Here is a 21,561-nt window from a genome sequence, read left to right as displayed (position 1 = left end):
AAAAGATTTTAGGTGCGGGCCTGCTGGTGAGCTGAATCTGTTAAATATTTTAGGTGCGAGCCTGCTGGTGAGCTGACCCTATAAAAGATTGTAGGTGAGGGCCTGCTAGTGAGTTGACCTGTAAAAAATTATATGCGAGGGCACCTCACCAGCAGGCCTTCACCTACAATCTTTTATAGGGTCAGCTCACCTGCAGTCCCTCACCTACAACCTTTTAGAGGGTCAGCTCACCAGCATGGTGAGCTGACCCTCTAAAAGGTTGTAGGTGATGGCCTGCAGATGAGCTGACCCTGTAAAAGATTGTAGGTGAAGGCCTGCTGGTGATCTGACCCTGTAGAAAATTATATGCGAGGGCCTGCTGGTGAGCTAAACCCAGTCAAACATTATATGCGAGGGCCTGCTGGTGAGCTGACCCTGTAAAAGATTTACAGTGCAGGCTTGCTGGTGAGCTGACCCTGTAAAAGATTGTAGGTGAGGGCCTGATGGTGAGCTGACCCTCTAAAAAATTATATGCGAGGGCCTGCTGGTGAGCTGACTCTGTAAAACATTGTAGGTGAGGGCCTGCTGGTGAGCTGACCCTCTAAAAAATTATATATAAGGGCCTGCAGCTGAGCTGACCCTGTAAAACATTATATGCAAAGGGCATATATGCGAATTCATTATATGCGACTAATAAGCATGTTGATATAATGGAGGATGAGAAAAGGAAGATTCAACCATATACCCTTGTTTGAGGTGGAAGGGGTGCATGGGAATACAGTGTATTCAGTACATTATAAACAACACATTTAAAGTTCCTTTATGTTCATCAGCTTTCCTCTGGTGGAGTCGAGAAATCATGGTCAATCCAGGCCTTGTTCATTTTTATAAGAGTCAACCTGTCAGCATTTTTAGTTGACAGGCGGATACGCTTATCTGTTATAATGCCACCAGCAGCACTAAATACCTGCTCAGACAAAACGCTGGAGGCACAGAAGGCCTGCCAGTTTGTGCCAAGTGTCCAGCCTGGACACCCAGTAGTTGCAAGGCACTGAGGGATCATTGAGGACGCTGACACGGTCTGCTATGTACTCCTTCTTCCAAAAATGTTACCTCTTTGTGACACTAGGCCGCGCATCAGGGTGAGAGTGCTGGTGGGGTGTCATAAATTTATGCCATTTTCTACTCCAAAAACTGGCAAAGAAAGTGATGAATGAGACAGGCCTGTTGGCCCACCTTCTTCCCAACCCATGCCACACCCCGTTTTCCCAGATTTTGCCTGAAAAGGGCATGTGACAATATTTGCAACTGAGATACGCGTATATATGTTAATAAATGAGTGCGCATGTGCATTACTTCTTTCCTGTAGGAATGAGCTATGGTATTCGGATAAGTTGCAGTGAGATCACTATGTTTGAAGGAAGCTTAATGCAGTTAATAGCAACTAAAGATCTCAATTGACTTCTTTTTTTCTTATGGAAATTCTTAAGGCTAAAGATGCTAAGCCCAAAGATGCATAAAGATGCATCAAACCTAAAATGAACTGGAAGTGGATGATAAAGACTAGCGATTGTATGTGTATTACAATGTTACTGCTGCGTTATCACCTTGTTTTGCTTTTATTCCATTCAGTTTCTTCATTACATCTCGCCACTGATCCCTAATTGAATCGATTCTGCTTCAACTACATTATCTTCACTCCTGAATGTAATGAGAGTGTGAATAACTCCGGCCATAATGTGATCAAATGGAGCAAAATCAATAGATTCTATTAGCCTCTGAAGCATCTACATCTACAGTGCATCATATATTATTGTACAATCTTTAACCCTTTCCTGACACCAGAAAAATGTAATTCTCAGACCAATCCACAGCTTTCCTTTACACTTGTTATGTTCACAGCAATATGCATTGCAATATGAAAAACATACAGTTCTATATATGGGTAATGTCTGTCTAATAAAAAAGCAATTCCACCTGCAAATAGAATGGAAATCACACCACCGGATCATCTTCACCGCAACTTGCTGAACCTTGAGCAGTGGGGAAGTTTATTGAACTGGAATTATGTTCTGGCCACTGTTTTATGGTTCTGAGTAATGGGCATCCCTTTAATATGGGCTACCAAACAGTGCAGGAACACAAATTAGGAGTGCAAATAACAAAATGTGTATTTGTCAGCAACATAGTATAGTAGCTAGAGTAGCTCGGACACTTACATTTGCCTGTTTTTCCAGTCATTTTTTTTCTTTAGGTATATGCAGGCACCTTAGGCTAATGTATGCAATCATAAATCCTCATACTGTCTAGTGCTGTATTTGGATCTGTGCTTGATGCCATTTGGTAAAATGTATGCTGTTTCAGCAAATATTTGTTCTAAAGAGAGCCATGGCTATATCAGTATGCTTATATTAATCTTTCTTCTTTAGTGTATGGTTACACTAAGCAGTCATGATCCGGTCGTGTTGCGGCCGTGCTGCAGTCAAGAACCGCACAGCCAATTTACCGTAGCTGCCTTTATTTTAACTAATGGGGACCGCACTGTATAGGCACGCACAGCACCTACAATACCGCTTTAGGAAGGCGCAAGGGACCTTCGTTGACGAAAGATATGTGTCACCGAGGTTCCTGGCCTCGGTGGAGTAAGAGCCAGTTTTCAGCAGTTGCTGTTTGACACCTTGCTATTCAGTATAGCTGTAATAGCTGATCCAGGACGGCTCTTACTGGGACTAGTCAAAGTGCTGGGTCGGTGACTACTCCCCGCGTTCCAGGCCAGGTTTTGACTTGCCTATATAAAAAACCCAGCCAGCAGTGTCAGCTGGTGGTAATTACCTCTCTGACAGAGGAGCTCTTGCAATCGCTGGAGTGGGATCTGAGCTGTGTACTAGGCTGGAGGCCTGAGTTTGGGAGGTCTGCTCTGTCCTGAGCAATGCCGATTGGGTGTAAACTAACACCTAGGATAACAGGTGACTCTTTTTCTGTATGAACTGACTAGGTGTAAACGATCACAAAAACTGAAAATGGACAGTCACACTGTTTTATTGCCATAAGTGTGAATAAAACAATACAATAAAACAGACAATAAAAAGGAAGACCAACTATACAATGCTGTCTTCATTTGTTAAATGAGACAGCTGCAGCTAAGCACAGCCGCACCCTGACCAGATCACAGTGGCTCCCTGTGGCCATACCCTTATACAAAAGAATAGTTGTGATGTAAATCAAAGAAAGCATGATATTGTCCTATGATGTCCGATGATGTGATACGAAATATAATCATGCAATAGTTTTAGGAGAAACAGGTAACAAAATTATATGGCACTGATAACAAGAGGCTTTAGTCCTAGAGATCAGAGAATACATTTTAAATAAAACAAATTTGTTAGAAATTTCCCAAAAACTTCAGTTTCCAATTAATCTTATTTGTCCTGCATGAATCGTACGAAATGACGGACACAGTTATACAGTTCATAAAACAGAGAAGACAGCATTTCCCACCAAAAATAGAGCTTGAAAGGAGTTGGATATAATCCTAGGAGACGTCATACATGACTTTTCAGGACAATTGGGACACTTTCGATTCAGAATCAATTTATTCAGACCGAATTAAATCTGATACCTTATTTGACTGAATCAGACCCAAAACTATTTTTTGGGGGAAATTTGCTCATCTCTATTTATTTCCACTTATACCACAGTAGGTATACTGTCTGAAAACAAGCTACTAACCAACCTCATCAAAGCTTTGTGAATGGAGATTAGACTTACTCATTCCGCACAATCATATTTTGTAATCTATCACTTACTTTATTGTAACTCTCACTGTTACGGATCAGCGACTGTGGACCCATTTCGCCAACTAAGAGGTTTGGCTGTGGACTAAACCCTAAGGGCGCTATTCTAGTGCTCCCCTGGTACAGGAATCTGGCCATTACTCCAGAGAAGCAACCAGACCTCTACCTCCTGGGATAAATACGGTGTAGTTGGCATATGACCTATGGGGGCCAGGGACTCTGGGGCAAGCACCAGAAGCTCAGGATGCAGAAAATGCTGAAAAAAATGCAGGAAACCTACAAGTATAGTCTGAACGGTCGGTAAGGTTTTAAACAGGTTTTTGAGAACCAGACAGCACACTAGAAACATAGATAGTGGGAGACACAGGATAAACAGGCAGGCAAGGTGATAGTGAAGCTATAAGGCAGGCAGACAGTGACTGGATATTTGGATAAACACAGACGAGGCAGATGGACAGGGTTAAATTAAAGACAGACAGTACTGAAACTGGAAGAGCTGGAACACACAGGCAGGGCAGGCACAAGCTGGAGCACAGGCAGGAAGAAATGCAGGATAAATCGCAATAGCACTAGATCAAAACACCTTTGCTGGTCATCAGAGAGCCCAAAGCTCAGACACCCTCCTGATGGAGAGAGGGCCTTAACTACCCATTGGCTAGGGAAGGATTTGGAAACGGCTGCAGTGGCCCTTTAAGATGCTGTAGATGAGTGTGTGCCAGCCCTAAGGACACAGAGGCTGGAGCACAAGGCAGAAGCAAGGAGGTTGAAGCATGGTGAGTAGCATGGGTATCATGCCTGCAGAGGAGAGCAGGGTGGTGGAGGACATAGACAGCCGATCAATTACTGAGATATCTTCTTGGATTTTCTCTGCTCTGTCATCTAAACTTTAAAAACCTGTTCTTTATGTGGTAATTCAAAATGTAACTCACACCATGGAGCATGAGAGCAGCAGTTATCAATGAGCCCTGAAATACAGCAATGAGACTGCTTGAATGTGAAATGGCAATAAGGTGAAAACATTTCACCTTATAATGTTACCTGCATCAGTGGGTATCTGTGTTACCAGAGTCACAGATTGCAAAAAGTGATCTAATTCTGTTAGCATGAATCCATCTTATTCTCAGCCTACCGATTGAGGTCACGCAGGACCAGAGCACAGTATGTGTTATACAAGGTGCCATCTATCCTGACTCTATTTCTTGCTGTTAGAAATTACTTTATAGCTCCAAGTAATGGAGTGGTTGTTGATTACAGCAGTTGGAGCTCATGCTCATGAATACTGACTCTGGAGAAATATGTATTTTTTATCAACTTTAAAAACTGCAATTAAATATCTCTTCTTGGCACATGACCAAATCTGAATCGAATTGGCTGCAAAATAATAAACTCAAACTCCAACACTCTATTTTGTTGTAGGGCTTCATTGATTATTTACTTTTCAAACAGCTATTTTGTCTTCCTGTTCAAAACTATAACAGCCAAGACTCTGGGCGTATCAAGAAAAGGGTATTGATACTAAAATAAGAGAACAGAAAATAAGAGAATCAGTTTCTTTCATATACTCCTGTACATGTGTACTTTGGTAATCCTGAGTGCAACTAACATGACCAAATAGTAGAACTTTTATTTCCTTTTGGTTCCTCACATCATAATTACAGATGAGTGAATCGAAGTTGTCGAAGTAGAATTCTATCCGAATTTAAGGAAACACTCGATTCGCATCGAATACGAATTTCCTCACACTTTGTGGTAACAAATCGCACTTTTTCCTAAAATGGCTGCTGCACGTATTTGCACATGGAGCAAGGAACTCTGGGAACGAGAGATCACCCACAATGCCATGCATGCAGCCAATCAGCAGCCAGCCAGCCCTGTGATGTCACAGCCCTATAAATAGCCTCAGCCATCTTGGATTAAGCCATTTTCCAGTGTACTTAGTGCAGGGATAGACATCAGCATGTGCTAGAGACAGTGCTAGGAAAGACTTTGAAACTTGTATTTTGCTGTATAGAAGTTCAGGGAAAGGATAGGAAGGAATCATTCCACAGTATTGAAGCAGAACAGGGTTCAGTAGGGGAGTTTGCAGCCTGGGTAATAGGAACAATCCTATTACACCTTGCTGCACTGACTGTGCCAGTGCCATTATACAGCTCTGTCATTCCCGGAAACCGTTCTTGTTATTGGGGTGCAAGTGTGGTTTGATACAGCCATTAACAGGTTTATTACAAGGAAATATTTCTATATCTTATTTGCCCTTGTGCGTTGCAGTTATATGTTCTAAAGTATTTTTTGGCTTGTATTAGAGGGAAAAAAGGGCTTAATACCCATTGTGTCGTAAAGTGAGAAAATTACAGCACTTTTTGGTGTGTATAAGTGGCAAAAAAAATATATATTATTTGCCATCCAGCAGTGAAGTTATATGTTCTAAAGCCTTTTGTGGTGTGTATAAGTGGAAAAAAAGTAAGGGCCTATTTGCCATTCAGCAGTGCAGTTATGTTCTAAAGTCTTTTTGGCATGTATTAGTGGGAAAAAAATATATATTTGCCGTTCAGCGGTGCAGTTATATGTTCTAAAGCCTTTTTAAGAGTGTATTGTTTGCAAAAATATATATATTTGCCGTTTAGCGGTGCAGTTATAGGTTCTAAAGCCCTTTTTGGCGTGTGTTGTTGGCAAAAAGAAAAATATTTGCCGTTCAGTAGTGCAGTTATATGTTCTAAAGCCCTTTTTGATGTTTATTGGCAAAAAAATTATACATTTGCCGTTCAGCGGTGAAGTTATATGTTCTAAAGCCTTTTGTGGTGTGCAAATAAGAGCCTATTTGCCATTAAGCGGTGCAGTTGTATGTTCTAAAGCCATTTTTGGCGTGCAAAAGTGGAAAAAAATGGGCTTATTAGCCATTGTGTGGTGAAGTGAGAAAATTACAGACTTTTTGGGGCTGTTTTAAATTTCCTTTTTATTTATTTATTTGATCTAACAGTATGTCAGACTGAAGAGTGCCAGGCCCTGCACAGGCAAAGGCCTAAATGTTTGTGGCACAGGTCGCAGCAGAGTAAGGGGTCGTGGCAGCAGGAGTCGCAGTGAGAGGCCTAAACTCCTGGTGTCATCTAGCGGTCGTGTCTTGACCAGCAACCCAGTGGTTCTTAAATGGTTGACTCGGTCATCCACTTTGTCCCAAGTGACATCAGACACCCCCAGCCAAGAGTCAGTGGGTTCGTCAGACATAACCCTTAGTTTGCATGGCCCAAGAGCATGCCCTGCTTCCTCACCTGTCCTCAACCTGCCTCTGTCCTTTTCTGGTCCCTCAGCCAGAGAAGTATTATATGTTATGGACTCAGCTCCACTATACAGCAAGGACGAGCTACTAGAGTACAGTTAGCAGCTACTGGCCAGCAAAGATGTGGAGGAGACATCTGCCGCTTCCTCCGGTAGATGGACAAGTAGTGATGAGGAGAGTGGCGCGGGAAATGGTTTTGCGAGCGGTCAGGCTCCTGACCCAGAGACGTTGAGGAGGACATCAGTGAAGTGCAGACAGTACTCGATGATGATGATATAGCTGATCGCACTTGGGAGCCGGGTGAATTAGGGGCTTCATCATCATCGGAAAAAGAGGGTGGCAGCTTGCCTGAGAGGCAGCAGTGGAACCAGCAAGTCGCTAGCATGGCCGGGAGTCAGCATGGTGGCAGCAGTGGGAGGTCAGGAGCCAAACCTGCCCGGGGTAGACCACCTGCTTTGCAGGAGCCTACCTGCCTGGAAAGTAGTGGTGCAGAAGTTCACGGAAGCAGCGGCGGTAGCAGTCTGCGGTGTGGCAGTTTTTTGTTAAGCCGCTGGAGGAGGTGAACATGGCAATTTGTAGAATCTGTGGGCAGAAGGTTAAGCATGGCCAGGGTGCCAATGTTGGCACCATGGCCCTGCGACAAAATATGCAGCGTCACAATAAAGTGGCCTGGAAGAACCATGGCTCCGATGTGATGGTCCAGCCTACTGCATCAACCGCTGCATCACCCAGTGGCACGCACCCAATTTCAGGTAGTCAAGGCACCACCACCTCAGCCGAAGGGAGTTGTCTGTCCTTCCCATCATTCACTGGTCCTGATGCTCATGATCCTACTCCTACTACTCATCAGTCATTCCATCAGCAATCGGTCACCGAAGCGATTGCCAAGAGACAACAGTATGCATGCAGTCATCCAGCAGCGAGAACTGATGGCTTGTGCAGAGCCGAGGTGGAGAGCCCAAGCCATCCACATTTCTTTGCCAAAGTGTCAGAACCAGCCCTGCACACCTATGTAAAACAGAAGGTGGGCCAGTCCTTGAGCCTGTCGGTGTCTGCCAAAGTGCACGGCAGCGCCGTTGTGTGGAGCTGTGACTACGGTCAGGGACAATACATGTCCTTTACAGCCCACTGGGTCAATGTGTTTCCTGCATAGCCACACCAGCAACTTGGCTAGGTGACGCCACTTCCACCTCCACATTGTCAGGCCGTTAGTCCTGTGACAATGTCTGTCTCTGCCTCCTCATCCTCCACCATGTCCTCAGCCTCCACTGCAGGGACAATTCACAATGCCCCTCCAGCATACCACATGTGCAGGGCACGGTGGTGTTACGCTGCTCTGCACCTCATTTGCCTGGGTGAACAAAGTCATACAGGGGAGGAACTGCTCCATGTCCTTCATCAAGAAATCAAATCCTGGCTTTCTTCCCGACAACTCAAAATTGAAACCATGGAAAAACATGTTGTTAGCGCTGCGTCAAGGAGGGCTGAGCCATGCACCCTGCATGGCACACATGTTTAATCTGGTTGTCAAGTGGTTCTGTCATGGTCTTCCACCCATCTGCAAGACATCCTAAAAAAGGACAGGAAACTTTGCATGCACTTCAACCATTCCTACACCGCAAAGCACACCCTCCTTGAGCTGCCAAACAGCATCCCCCAACATAGGCTGATATGCAACGTTTCCACCCTCCATATGATGGACCGACTGTACGAACAGAGAAAGGTAAAAAACTATTTCCTGATGATCCAAGCAGACAGGAGTACTCCCCTGTGTAACTTTGATGTCGCTCATGCGTGACACCTGCCTTTTGCTTAAGCCCTTTGAGGATACCACGTTATTTGTCAGGACTACAGGATATTTATCAGGACTACAGGATAAACAAGGTCATTCCACTGCTTCATGTCCTGGAATAGATCCTGGAAAATCTGGCTGGTCGGGGGACTGGAGACTTGGTGCCTAGATCTCACGGCCACATGACCCCTGTGGGGGCTGAACTGGAGGAGGAGGATATTGGAGCACAAGCAATGTGTAGCGAAATAGGTGGTTTTTCTACACAGGTGACAGGAGAGGAGGAGCAGGAGCAGCCAGAGGAGCTACAGGGCAATGAGGAAGATTAGGCAGAGGACCCAGACACACCGTGGCAGTATGCAGTGGAGATGGAGGCAGGGAGTCCCTCCGAGTCACTTGCACAAATGGCCCAAAGCATGCTTGCTTGCTTGAGTAGTGACAACTGAATTTTCACCATTCGGCAGAGGAATGACTTCTGGCTGTCCACCTTGTTGGACCCTCACTACCTTTTTTACACCCTCTGAGAGGGAGGACAAACTGAACTACCATAGAGACATTGTATGTAGTCAGTTGGCCTCCGCCTATCTGCATCTGACCAAGGGGGAGGGGGGGTCTCTGCGCTCACATTCCTCTGCCATGGCTGCTGTGGCAGGGTGGGGGTGGGTAGGAGCAGTTTCAGCTCCATCAGCAGCAACTTGAGTTTAGTCACTGATGAGCAGCTTTCTTCACCCGCTTAGTGAAGAAACTACTCACCCTCAGCAGCAGCAGCTAGACCTGTAGCAGGACCTAAACCAGCAGGTGGTAGCATACTTGGAAAGCACCCTGCCAAATCTCATTGAAGATCCGCTGGACTACTGGGCATCCAAACTGGATTTGTGGCTGCAATTGGCAGAGTTTGCCCTGGAAAAGCTGTCCTGCCCGACCAGTAGTCTGAAATCAGAGTGGGTGTTTAGTGTGGTGCTTAAAACTCAGTTCTCCACCCAAAATATGGGGAGACTGACCTTTGTCAAGATGAATCAGGCATGGATCAGTCAGGATTTCCACCCACCAATGCCTGATGCATCAGATTAGATCATCCATGGTGCCACACCAACATATTGACAAGAGACCGGTTTCTTCTGGCTACCTGCCTCAGCTACTATTCTGATGCTGCCCACCGCCTGATGCCACACATATGATGCCAAGTGCTCCTTCCCCCACCATCTCATACTGGTATTGCCACCCACCTCCTTACTCTGTCACTGGGTTACTCTGTGGTCTCCTGATGCTGCTGCCACCTCCACACTATGTCACCTTGCCACTTTGTGGTCTCCTGATGGGCTGCCACCTTCACAGTATGTTACCTTGCCACTCTGTGGTCTCCTGATGCTGCTGCCACCTCCATACTATGTCACCTTGCTACTGTCGTCTCCTGATGCTGCTGCTGCCACCTCTACACTGTCATTGTGCCACCCTGTGGCCTCCTCTTGATGCTGCTGCCACCACCTCTACACTCTGTCATTATGCCACTCTGTGGTATCCTCATGCTGCTGCTACCTCCACACTGTCATTGTGTCACTCTGTGGCCAACTCCTGATGCTTCTGCTGCCGCCACCTGACACTCTGTCATTGTGCTACTCTGTGGCCTCCTGATGCTGCTGCCACCTCCACACTGTTATTGTGCCACTCTGTGGCCTCCTCCTTATGCTGCCTCCACATCCACACTCTGTCATTGTGCCACTCTGTGGACTCCTCCTGATGCTGCTGCCACCTCCACACTCTGTGGCCTCCTGGTGTTGCTGCTGCCACCTCCACACTGTTATTGTGCCACTCTGTGGCCACCTCTTGATCGTGCTGCCACCTCCAGACTCTGTCATTGGTCTCCTCATGCTGCTTCCACCTCATCACTGTGTCATAGGGCCACTCTGTGGACTTCTCATGCTGTTCCCACCCTCCCCACTGTATGACTGGGCCACTATTTTGCCTTTCGGCCTGACTGACATCATCATTTATTTGACCCTTCTGTCAGAAGGAAGGAAAAATGAGATGCACAATGGATCCTGTCTATGTAACAGCTGTAAGGCCTGCATGACATCTTCCCTATTTTGCATCAGAATTAGCTTATGATTTGGTAGCCGAAAGCAGGAGTGGGTACAAAACACAGAAAAAATGCTAATATTCCATTCACATATCATCTCTGTTTTAGATCTACTCCTGCTTATTTTTTGGCTTTAGCAATACTGATGGATTGCTGACCGAGTAAAGGCGGATGCTCCACAGACAGGATCAGTTTTTTGGGGGTTATTGTTCTGACAGATCGGAGGAAGGGCAAAATAATCAGTGACATCAACACAAACTTACCGCTGACACCCTCTCCACTCTACTTGTATAAGCGTTTAATAGAACAGATTCTGTAGACATCTATATGGTATCAGCTGACAATGGTGCAAAAGGAGTGCGCTACTGCTTGACGCTAACATTTACCTGTACGGCTGAGTTCACACTTGAGTTATTTGGTCAGTTTTGGCCCCGTAACTGCCCAAATAAGTGAAGTGTGCAGTGATTCTAAGAATGATGCCTGTCATCTGCATGTCATATGGACTCACAGTATTATTTCTCTACCAAAGCACTAATGCGTGTTACTGCAAGGCACAGTTTTCTACACCACTATAAAGGTTCTCTGCAGCCAGGAAATAGCAGTTTTTTTACACAATTCACCAGAGATAAATTTGGATCAAACCAAATGTTTTCCAAAAATTCGGCAAGCCGGCCGAATTGAACTTTTGAGAAATTCGCTCATCTCTAGTCATATTATTAATTGGTTCTGTGAACCGTTGTCACATGATCATTTTTTTATTTAAGGTTATAACTTGTAAATTGGTTTTAAAACTCGCCTAATGTTTCTTCAAAATGAAAAAATAAATAAAAAATAAGCCTTTAAATAATATAATATAAAGCAGATCCTATGAAAAAGTCAGAAACTGCTGCTGGAAACTATAAATCACTTTGATGTTGATGACAGGAGCTTCCTCCGGATCCTGTACAGTACATAGTGTACGCTAATATGTACCTCATCGGGTATCCAAAGGAACAGATTGTCCTGGCAGAGGTAGATAGTAGCACAATACATGCAATCCTGCACTGTACTGCAGAGAGGCGCTACTAGCCCGCCAACCTTTGCATGCAGTTCAGTACATGGTATTTTAGTAATGAAAAGCCCACGTTAATTGGGTGGAACTTTGCAGGCATCTCAGATCAGCATGGATACATTTTTAGGTAAATTTGGTTTCAATTAATAATGGCTTAGTTAGTCCCATTGCAAGTTAGTCCCTTTTGAAGCAATATTAACTGGAAGGATATTGTAACTTGTTGCAGTACTGTATGATTTTACTTGCTTTTTCATAGCTGAAATGATTTTGCTGTTCTCTCTGAAAAAAACTTTTCTTTGTCAATCAGATTGATCTGGATCAATTACACAACAGATCCACCATAACTGTGATAGCTACTTTCACACTTGCATTTACATTTTCCGGTATTGAGATCGGTCATAGGATCTATTCTCAATACCGGAGAAAAAAATGCTTCCGTTTTGTCCACATTCATTGTCAATAGGGACAAAACGTAACTGAAGAGAACGGAATGCTCCAAAATCCATTCCGTTCTGTTTGGATGCGTTCCCATACCGGAGAGGAAATTGCAGCATGCTGTGGTTTTCTTTCCGTCATGTGATGCGGAGCAAGACGGATCCGGCATGACACACAATGCGAGTCAATGGGGACAAATCCTTTTTCTCAAACACAATAGAAAATGGATCCGTCCCCCATTGACTTTCAATGGGGTTCATGACGGATCCGTCTTGGCTATGTTAAAGATAATACAACCGAATCCAGTCATAACGGATGCAGATGGTTGTATTATCAGTAATGGAAGCTTTTATTTTATCCCTGCCAGATCCAGCAAAAATGCTAGTGTGAAAGTAGCCTTAGTAGCTAAGCTAGTAACAATTTGGAGACTAGAGTAGTTTATCAGGTGAATTATTTGTACATAGTGGCTAACTTTGATGCTCTGAAGGTGTTTCCCAGGACTGAAGTATTGGTTACATATTCTTAGGATAGGTCATCAATATCAGTCCAACTCCTGCTACTCCCATAGTCCAGCTGTTTGAAGGAGCTCTGACTCCAGAAACAGGCACCGACACTGCACAACTCCATCCACTGTGTAGTGGCCGGGGCTCGTAACTGCAGCAACTCCCCCATTAAAATGAATGGGAGCAGTTTTGCAGCAACCTGCCCTGGCCACAATGCACTAGGTGGAATTGTGCAGTTCTGGTGCCTGTTTCTGAGGGTGGAGCTTGCGAAAACAGATCATTATGGGGGTGTCGGGATACAGATCCCAGTGGATTTGATATTGATATTTCATTCAGTATTACAGAAGTGGTTACTGTGCTGTGTTATCTTGCATGAATGGCTGGTTGCATGGTCCTACCCTTGGGTGCAGGAATGGGACAATCCTTGGGTGCAGGTGAACTTTGCTCAGTGTAAATTGTTTGGTCTCCTGGGCCAGCTCTTTATGTTCTCTAATGCTGCTCCAGAGGCTTTGTTTCAATTTCAGGTGATGGGGTGCTTCCATAATGACCAGGCCATTTTGAACCTTTGTGACCAGGATTATTTTTTTAAATCTGACATGTATCTTTTTATGTGGTAATAACTTTGGAACACTTTTACTTATCCAAGCCATTCAGAGATTTTTTTCTCGTGACACATTGTACTTCATGATAGTCATAAATTTGAGTCAATATATTTTACCTTTATTTAAGAAAAAATCCCAAATTTACCCAAAATTGTGAAAAATTAGCAATTTTCTAAATTTATATCTCTCTGCTTTTAAAACAGAAAATGATACCTCATAAAATATTTATTACTTAACATTCCCCATATGTCCACTTTATGTTGGCATTATTTTGTAAGCGTCATTTTAATTTTTTAGGACGTTAGAAGGCTTAGAATTTTAGAAGCAATTCCTAACATTTTTAAGAAAATTTCCCAAACCCACTTTTTAAGCACTAGTACAGGTCCGAAGTCACTTTGTGGGGCTTACATAGTAGAAACCACCCATAAATGATCCCTTTCTGGAAACTACACCCCTCAAGTTACTCAAAACTGATTTTACAAACTTTGTTAACCCTTTAGGTATTCCACAAGAATTAAAGGAAAATGGAGATTACAGTTCTAAATTTCACTTTTTTGGCAGATTTTCCATCCATTTTTAATCCTACAGACCGCAGCATGGAAGTGGTTAAATGACCGTCATCAGTGCCAGCGCCAATGTCGGCCATTAAAGTAATTTGTCAGCTGTATGTTACAGCTGACAATCTACTACCGCTTGGCCATCCTAAAACTTTGTGGGGGTGGCCATCCTGGTCGCTCGTCCATCCTGAAGGGGAAGGAGATTGGGATACAGTAAACACAGCAGCACAGCCCCGATCTCCTCAACACTCACTGAGGAGATCAGAGCTGCGCTGCTGAATGCTGCGATTGGTCAGTAAAATCTGACTGACCAATCGCGGCGATCCAAAGGCAGGGAGCGCTGTGATTGGTCGGCCTGCTGGGAGCACGGACAGTTCAGCAGGGACACTTTTATCTCATGATGTACTGTGCATGTCACGATGCGGTAACTAACTCCACATCGTGATGTACACAATTTGTCATTAGTCACTAAGGGGTTAAAAGGATATTCCTTATATACTGATACACTGTGTTATATTTATAGTGGTACATACATGACACACAGATTAAAATTGAGAATCAGGCTCTGTACTAAACATAATACAGTGCATCATAATGCTTTTTTAAACCTATTTCATAACTTTTGCATTGCATAATGAAATACTAATATTGTTTCTTCTAGCATATCTGATATCCCAGTGTCCCTGATGGTCCATTGGATTAATGCAATCTAATGTTTATAATATCTTGGTTAGACTGTTGTATTCACAAATGACTTTCTGGTTTGTCTGCTTACTATACCTGTCTAGGATCTATTTGCACAAACATGAAAGAGTTATGATATCTTTATAGAGTAGGTACCATTCAATGTTGCATTACAGATATGTCCTTCCATACCTTTCGTCTTGGCAGGACATGTTCTGATACATGTGTTACCAGATTACTAGCTTCTCTAAACAAATAGTGTTTATTTATCAAACAAATAGTGTTTATTTATCAAACTGGTATAAAGTAGAACTGGCTTAGTTGCCCATAGCAACCAAACAGATCCCCTTTGGAAAATGAAAGGTGGGATATGATTGGTTGCTATGGGCAACTAAGCCAGTTTTACTTTACACCAGTTTGATAAATGACCCCAAAATGTTTTTTGCTAGGATGTTAAGATGTTGTATTGATTTAATGAGAAATCAGAGTCCTTAAAGTGATTGGCCCATCTCAGAATTTGATTGCTTCTGTCCCCAGAATGAGGCACCCAAAGTGAACTGAGATCAGCCATGAATAGCAGAGAGCTGGCTTGGCTATTTCCAAATTCCCATACTAGTGATTGGAACAAGGTCCGCACTTTGAGGGTCCTGTTCTGGAGATAGCAGTGGGTCACAGTTGTGAACTGCCATAGTGATGAACTTATAGCACTCTGCGCATGCACAGTGTGCTTCCTTCAAGGTCCCAATTCTGGAGATAGAAGCGGGTTTCAGGCATAGGGTTTGCGCCTATCTGACATAGAATATCCTAGTGGTAAGCCATCAATGTCTGAGATGGGCCAACTCTTTTAACCAAATTCAAGCTACGGCAATAGTGTGTCCATCAGCAGTGGAATTGTATGCACTGTAATTTTCGTGAGCCTGGTTGGCTTTTGACATGTAATGAATCGGTGAGGTATTTCTACACTATATTAATCATAGTTCCTTTCACAAGGCAGCATTTTAATATACAGAGCTCTTGAATTTATGGATAATCTTAGGCTGAATTCAGAGCACTGTAAGTGTTATAATCACCGGAAAGGAACCCTTTTGGAGCTGTAACTGTATACAGCTCCACTGGGTTACGAGACATGGTATAATGTCTTGATTTTTCATGTTCGTTTAATTCCTGTTCATAAAATGTCAGTGATAATCCCAAATAATCAGACTGTGCTGGCAGGTTGTGTGGGGGAGGATTGAAGGTTGCTTTGTGAGCCAGCTAGATTTATAGACTCTGTACAGTTACACAGTGACATTTGGAAAGGAATGGAAAGTCAGACTTATTTGTGTCCTGGCAGAGGCTGACTCAGCCATCTTTCTATCTGTCCATTAACGGTGTAGAGCCAAGAATGAAACAAGTCAGGATGCTGCAGAAAGACAAGTCATTATATTTGGCCACAGGACAAAAGTGTAATCTCGGCACACTTACCAGCCTTCCAAGTGACTTTAAGTTCCTGGCGAAAAAGTGCTGTGATAGCTTTGAAAAATGTATTGGAATAGGTTTTAATTATTTAATCTCCCATTTATGTCTCAGTATCGAGGACAGGGTCTTTTCTACAAGGTTGTGATTTTATTGTACACTGAAGTGTTTGGTGCCTGCTTAAATGTATAAGATCAGACAATGAAAACCTAGTTAAACTCATATTACAGCTAGGAATTGTGATTTATGGTTGTTTTCCAACACACCCTGGTGAAAAATATGTGATTCCGCCTTACATTTAAAAGGGTTTGCCCACAAAAGACATTAGATCATTACAACAGGGGTCCAAAGCCCCAAATCTACCCCACAGTGAAGAGGAGCTTGAAGGGAGCAATGGTGTTACATGCACCAATGTCCATGAGGCTGATGGAAACAACTGTTTGTACCTAACGGTTTCCATCACCATAGACAATGAGTAGAACAGCAAGATAGACTAATCTTATATATGGCACCATGAATGTAGACAAGCTGTCTAGACCTGAACCATATTTATCACAGTGGCTCAGGCTGCATGATAAATATGGTGCGCCGATAGACACTTTTGTCTAATTCTATAACAACTGTTACTTGACTTAGTCTGCAACAGAATTTTGCAACAAAATTGTGGTACATTTTTATCCAAAAATGTAGAGGTCATGCCCATTCCTTGCCAAGCTACATCCTTTCTCGTTTAAGCCACATCCCAGAGGTGAGCTTAGTGCAGAGCATTTCTCTAAACTACCGTAGAGGTGCCAATTTGTGCCAAGGTTTTGGGCAGTTTATGACAACATCTAGGTGCACTCACCTTTGTAAATGTCTCCTTTGTGTACATACATCTAACTTACTCCTATCATCACCAAATCTCCATTGTGACCAGCATTGTTTCAAGAATTTGTTCTCTGGCAGTATTGGCGGCTTAGGCTAATTTCCTCGTGGACAATCAATCTTTCTCTGCTTCATAGGACTGACAGATTGTCTGCACAGAGACTGGGAAAATAGAAATAACAGGACGTATTGACTTAGTGGGCTGTTTACTTTATGGCATTATAAACTTTCTCCTTTAGTAATACAGTGCTGTTTCTTTTCTTGTTTTATTTACTTTCCCTTCACTTTGATCATAGAGTGAATAATGGAAGCCGATGCAAGAAAAGAATGAATGTCTTAATAAATAGCTCAGGTCATTTTTCTCCTGTGCTAATATGCTACCTCTGTCTGAGAGAAATATAGCAACAGGCATGGGGATGCTGGATGATTCCGCTGCAATTGGTTGCTTTTTTTAAAGCCCTAAAGGGAGATAAGCATATCACAAGAACCTCTTTTTTATGTTTTTCTATCCCTGTCAATAGAATTGTGTTTATTTCCCCCCGTAGCACGAAGCCACACTTTCTACAGTAAGATCAGGACACACAGAGTTAATTTCAGCATTTTAATGAAACTAATGTCCTCTAGGAAAAATATTGCGGGAAATGTGTGCATTTTCTAGTGTTCTGGAGAATACAATGGACTTGACATTATAAGGAAACTATGGGATTCTTCAGTTCTTTGCCTTTGTCAGCGCAGAAGGGATATATGTTCTCTCAGTGACTTTTGGCATGCCGCACAGTAGAGCAGTGTAGAGGGAGCTGGCCTGGAAACAAACTTTATAGTCTGGAACATGACTTGCCTTTCATTGAAATTTTCAGATTGTACAAGGCTTATTCGTAAGTCTGTTGCATGCAGCAAAGTCAGTCTGGATTGAGGACGTCATTAATTTATGGTTTTCTTCCATGAATTTTGGGCTGAGCAAAATAATATTGTAAGACTTGTTGACAGCATTACTTTCACCTTTGTTGTAACCTCCTGAAGAATGGCAAGATACCAGTCTGCATGTAAATAATAAATGGCAGCATTGAGTAGGTGCCACTCTTGTTAATGATCTCCAATAGTCATTGTCTGTACTATAGGTTTTCAGATAACGGTACCTAGACTAAAGCACCATTTAATATTCCATACAATATAGAGAGAAGTTGGAAAAAATTCTGAATGGGGTGGAATTGGAATAAAAAAAAGTTTCAAATTTTCTTTTTACTGCATTCACTGTGCACTTTATCCTTTGGGTCAGTACAATTACAGTAACCATAACACTATACACTTTTTGTTATATTTCTAAATTAGAAAATTGTGTTTTTCTTTGCATCATCATAATTTGAAACCCAACTTTTTATATTTCCAACTATGGAGCTGCGTAAGGTCTCATTTTTTGCAGGGTGATCTGTAGTTTTTATTGAAGCCATCTTGGGGTATGTATAACTTTAATAACTTTTAATTACATTTTTTTGAGTGACCAAAGTGACTAAAAAACAACAATTAAAAAGAGGGTTTCTCTGTGTTTAATATTGATGAACTATCCTCAAAATAGGTCCTCAATATCAGATTGGCGGTTTGAGCAGACTGCAGTGCTTCTGTGAGCTCTGCCCAAGAGGCTCCCTTCTGCCATTTGATTGACCGGGCCTGACATCTCACTTGGCCATGACAATATCACACCTGCTCTGCTGCTGCTCCTAGAGCTGCAAATGTGCATGCGCGGCTACACTTCCGAGTATCCAAGGCAGTCCCTCGCTGCTCAGGAACTCTGCTTGATGATCAAATCAATCAATTCGCCCATCTCTATTGAGAATTCCCTTCAGTTTGGGCAGGATCTTCTCAGAGTGTATGGGTACTAGGGTCTATATACTGACCTCTAGAAGCAGATATCCAAAGAAGATTGTACATGTTGTCTCCATCTCCCCATTAAAATAAACACATATTGGGGCACACTCTTATTGATAGAATTAATTTAGTCTCATTACAATAGGTGTATAAAAACAAGCATCTTGCCATGCAGTCTGCCTCTACAAACATTGGTGAAAGTATGGGTCATTCTAAAGAGCTTGCTGCAGTTGATTGTGGTACTAGTATGGGATGCCACTATTGCAACAAGACAGTTCCTAAAATTTCTTCCTACCTACAGTAGATATTCCACAATCAACTGTGAGTGGCACTGTTGAAAAGTGGAAGCATTTAGGAACCACAGCAACTCAGCCACGAAGTGACAGACCACGTAAAGTTACAGAGCAGGGTTCCCAAGTGCCAAGTCACCAATGCTCTGCTGACTCAAAAACTGCAGAGTATAAAACCAACTCTGATTTTAACATTGGCACAAAAACTGAAATGGGAGCTTTATGGCCGAGCAGCTGCATGCAAGCCTTGCATCAACAAGCACAATGCTAAGCATCAGGTGGAATGGTGTAAAGCCCCCTACCACTTGACTCTGGAGCTGTGGAAATGTGTTTTGTGGACTGACAAATCAAATTTATCTTTCTGGCATTTTGATGGACGAGTCAACATATGGGTACTGTCAGAAGAACATTATCTGCCTGACTACATTGTGCCAACTGTACATTTTGGTGGAATAAGAATTACAATGTGAGGTTGTTTTTCAGGGCTTATATGCTTCCAGCTTTGTGGAAAAAGTCCATACAGCCATGTTTGGGTTAGTTTGGTCTGGAAGAACTTGACTGGCCAAACAGAGCCCTGACCTCAACCCCACTAAACACAATTGAGATGAACTAGAACATACACTCACCTAAAGAATTATTAGGAACACAATACTAATATGGTGTTGGACCCCCTTTTGCCTTCAGAACTGCCTTAATTCTATGTGGCATTGATTCAACAAGGTGCTGATAGCATTCTTTAGAAATGTTGGCCCATATTGATAGCATAGCATCTTGCAGTTGATGGAGATTTGAGGGATGCACATCCAGGGCACGACGCTCCCGTTCCACCACATCCCAAAGATGCTCTATTGGGTTGAGATCTGGTGACTGTGGGGGCGATTTTAGTACAGTGAACTCATTGTCATGTTCAAGAAACCAATTTGAAATGAGCTTTGTGACATGGTGCATTATCCTGCTGGAAGTAGCCATCAGTGGATGGGTACATGGTTGTCATGAAGGGGTGGACATGGTCAGAAACAATGCTCGGGTAGCCCGTGGCATTTAAACGATGACCAATTGGTACTAAGGGGCCTAAAGTGTGCCCAGAAAACATCCCCCACACCATTACACCACCAGTCTGCACAGTGTTAACAAGGCATGATGGATACATGTTCTCATTCTGTTTACGCCAAATTCGGACTCTACCATTTGAATGTCTCAACAGAATTCAAGACTCGTCAGACCAGGCAACATTTTTCCAGTCTTCAACAGTCCAATTTTGGGGAGCTTGTGCAAATTGTAGCCTCTTTTTCCTATTTTTAGTGGAGATGAGTGGTACCCCGGTGGGGTCTTATGCTGTTGTAGCCCATCCGCCTCAAGGCTGTGCGTGTTGTGGCTTCACAAATGCTTTGCTGCATACCTCGGTTGTAACGAGTGGTTATTTCAGTCAACGTTGCTCTTCTATCAGCTTGAATCAGTCGGCCCATTCTCCTCTGACCTCTAGCATCAACAAGGCATTTTCGCCCACAGGACTGCCGCATACTGGATGTTTTTCCCTTTTCACACCATTCTTTATAAACCCTAGAAATGGTTGTGCGTGAAAATCCCAATAACTGAGCAGATTGTGAAATACTCAGACCGGCCCGTCTGGCTCCAACAACCATGCCACGCGCAAAATTGCTTAAATCACCTTTCTTTCCCATTCTGACATTCAGTTTGGAGTTCAGGAGATTGTCTCGACCAAGACCACAACCCTACATGCATTGAAGTAACTGCCATGTGAATGGTTGACTCGATAATCGCATTAATGAGAAACAGAACAGGTGTTCCTAATAATTCTTTAGGTGAGTGTAGATTGCAAGCCAGGCCCTCTCGTCCAATATCTGTGTATGATCTCTTAAATGCTCCTCTGATGAATGGGCAAAAATTCCCATACAGTAAGTATACGCCAAAAGTCTTCCCAGAAGAGTGAAGCTGTTTTACCTTTAAAAGGGAGACCAACTCATCTTTATGTCTATGGATGTAGAATAGGGTCTCATAAAAGTCCTTGTAAGTGTAATACTATATGTACAGTAGGTCCAAGTACATTTGTCCAAAGCCAAACCAGCCGGGTTCTGCAGAACTTGGCTGACCATCTAATGTTTATGAGGGCTTCCCAACTCTCCAAAATGTCAGAGCAGAGAATGATCAGGCTGTTGGATTTCACAAGCCAGATCCATTGACTCATTTCTTTTTGGGATGATAGACTGTCACCAGAGATGTCTAAAAGCAATTGACTCTCCTCTTCCTATTCAAAACACATGCATACTTGGCCATGCAGAGTGTACATGTATATCAGGATTGGGAGAGATAGCTGTCAGATGAT

At 43.1% G+C, this 21,561-nt stretch overlaps 1 protein-coding gene across 2 annotated transcripts in view; it reads left to right on the top strand.

Moving 5' to 3' along the window:
- The window catches only part of ADGRD1 (adhesion G protein-coupled receptor D1), a 909,072-nt gene that overhangs the window by 865,066 nt on the left and 22,445 nt on the right, over positions 1–21,561 (top strand). The gene's annotated exons all lie outside the window — the stretch shown is intronic.

This window comes from Bufo gargarizans, chromosome 1 (genome assembly GCF_014858855.1).
Source record: "Bufo gargarizans isolate SCDJY-AF-19 chromosome 1, ASM1485885v1, whole genome shotgun sequence".
In the NCBI taxonomy this organism is placed as follows: domain Eukaryota; kingdom Metazoa; phylum Chordata; class Amphibia; order Anura; family Bufonidae; genus Bufo; species Bufo gargarizans.
The sequence above is the reverse complement of the archived record's forward strand: the minus strand, read 5'-3'. Positions and strand labels throughout refer to the sequence as shown.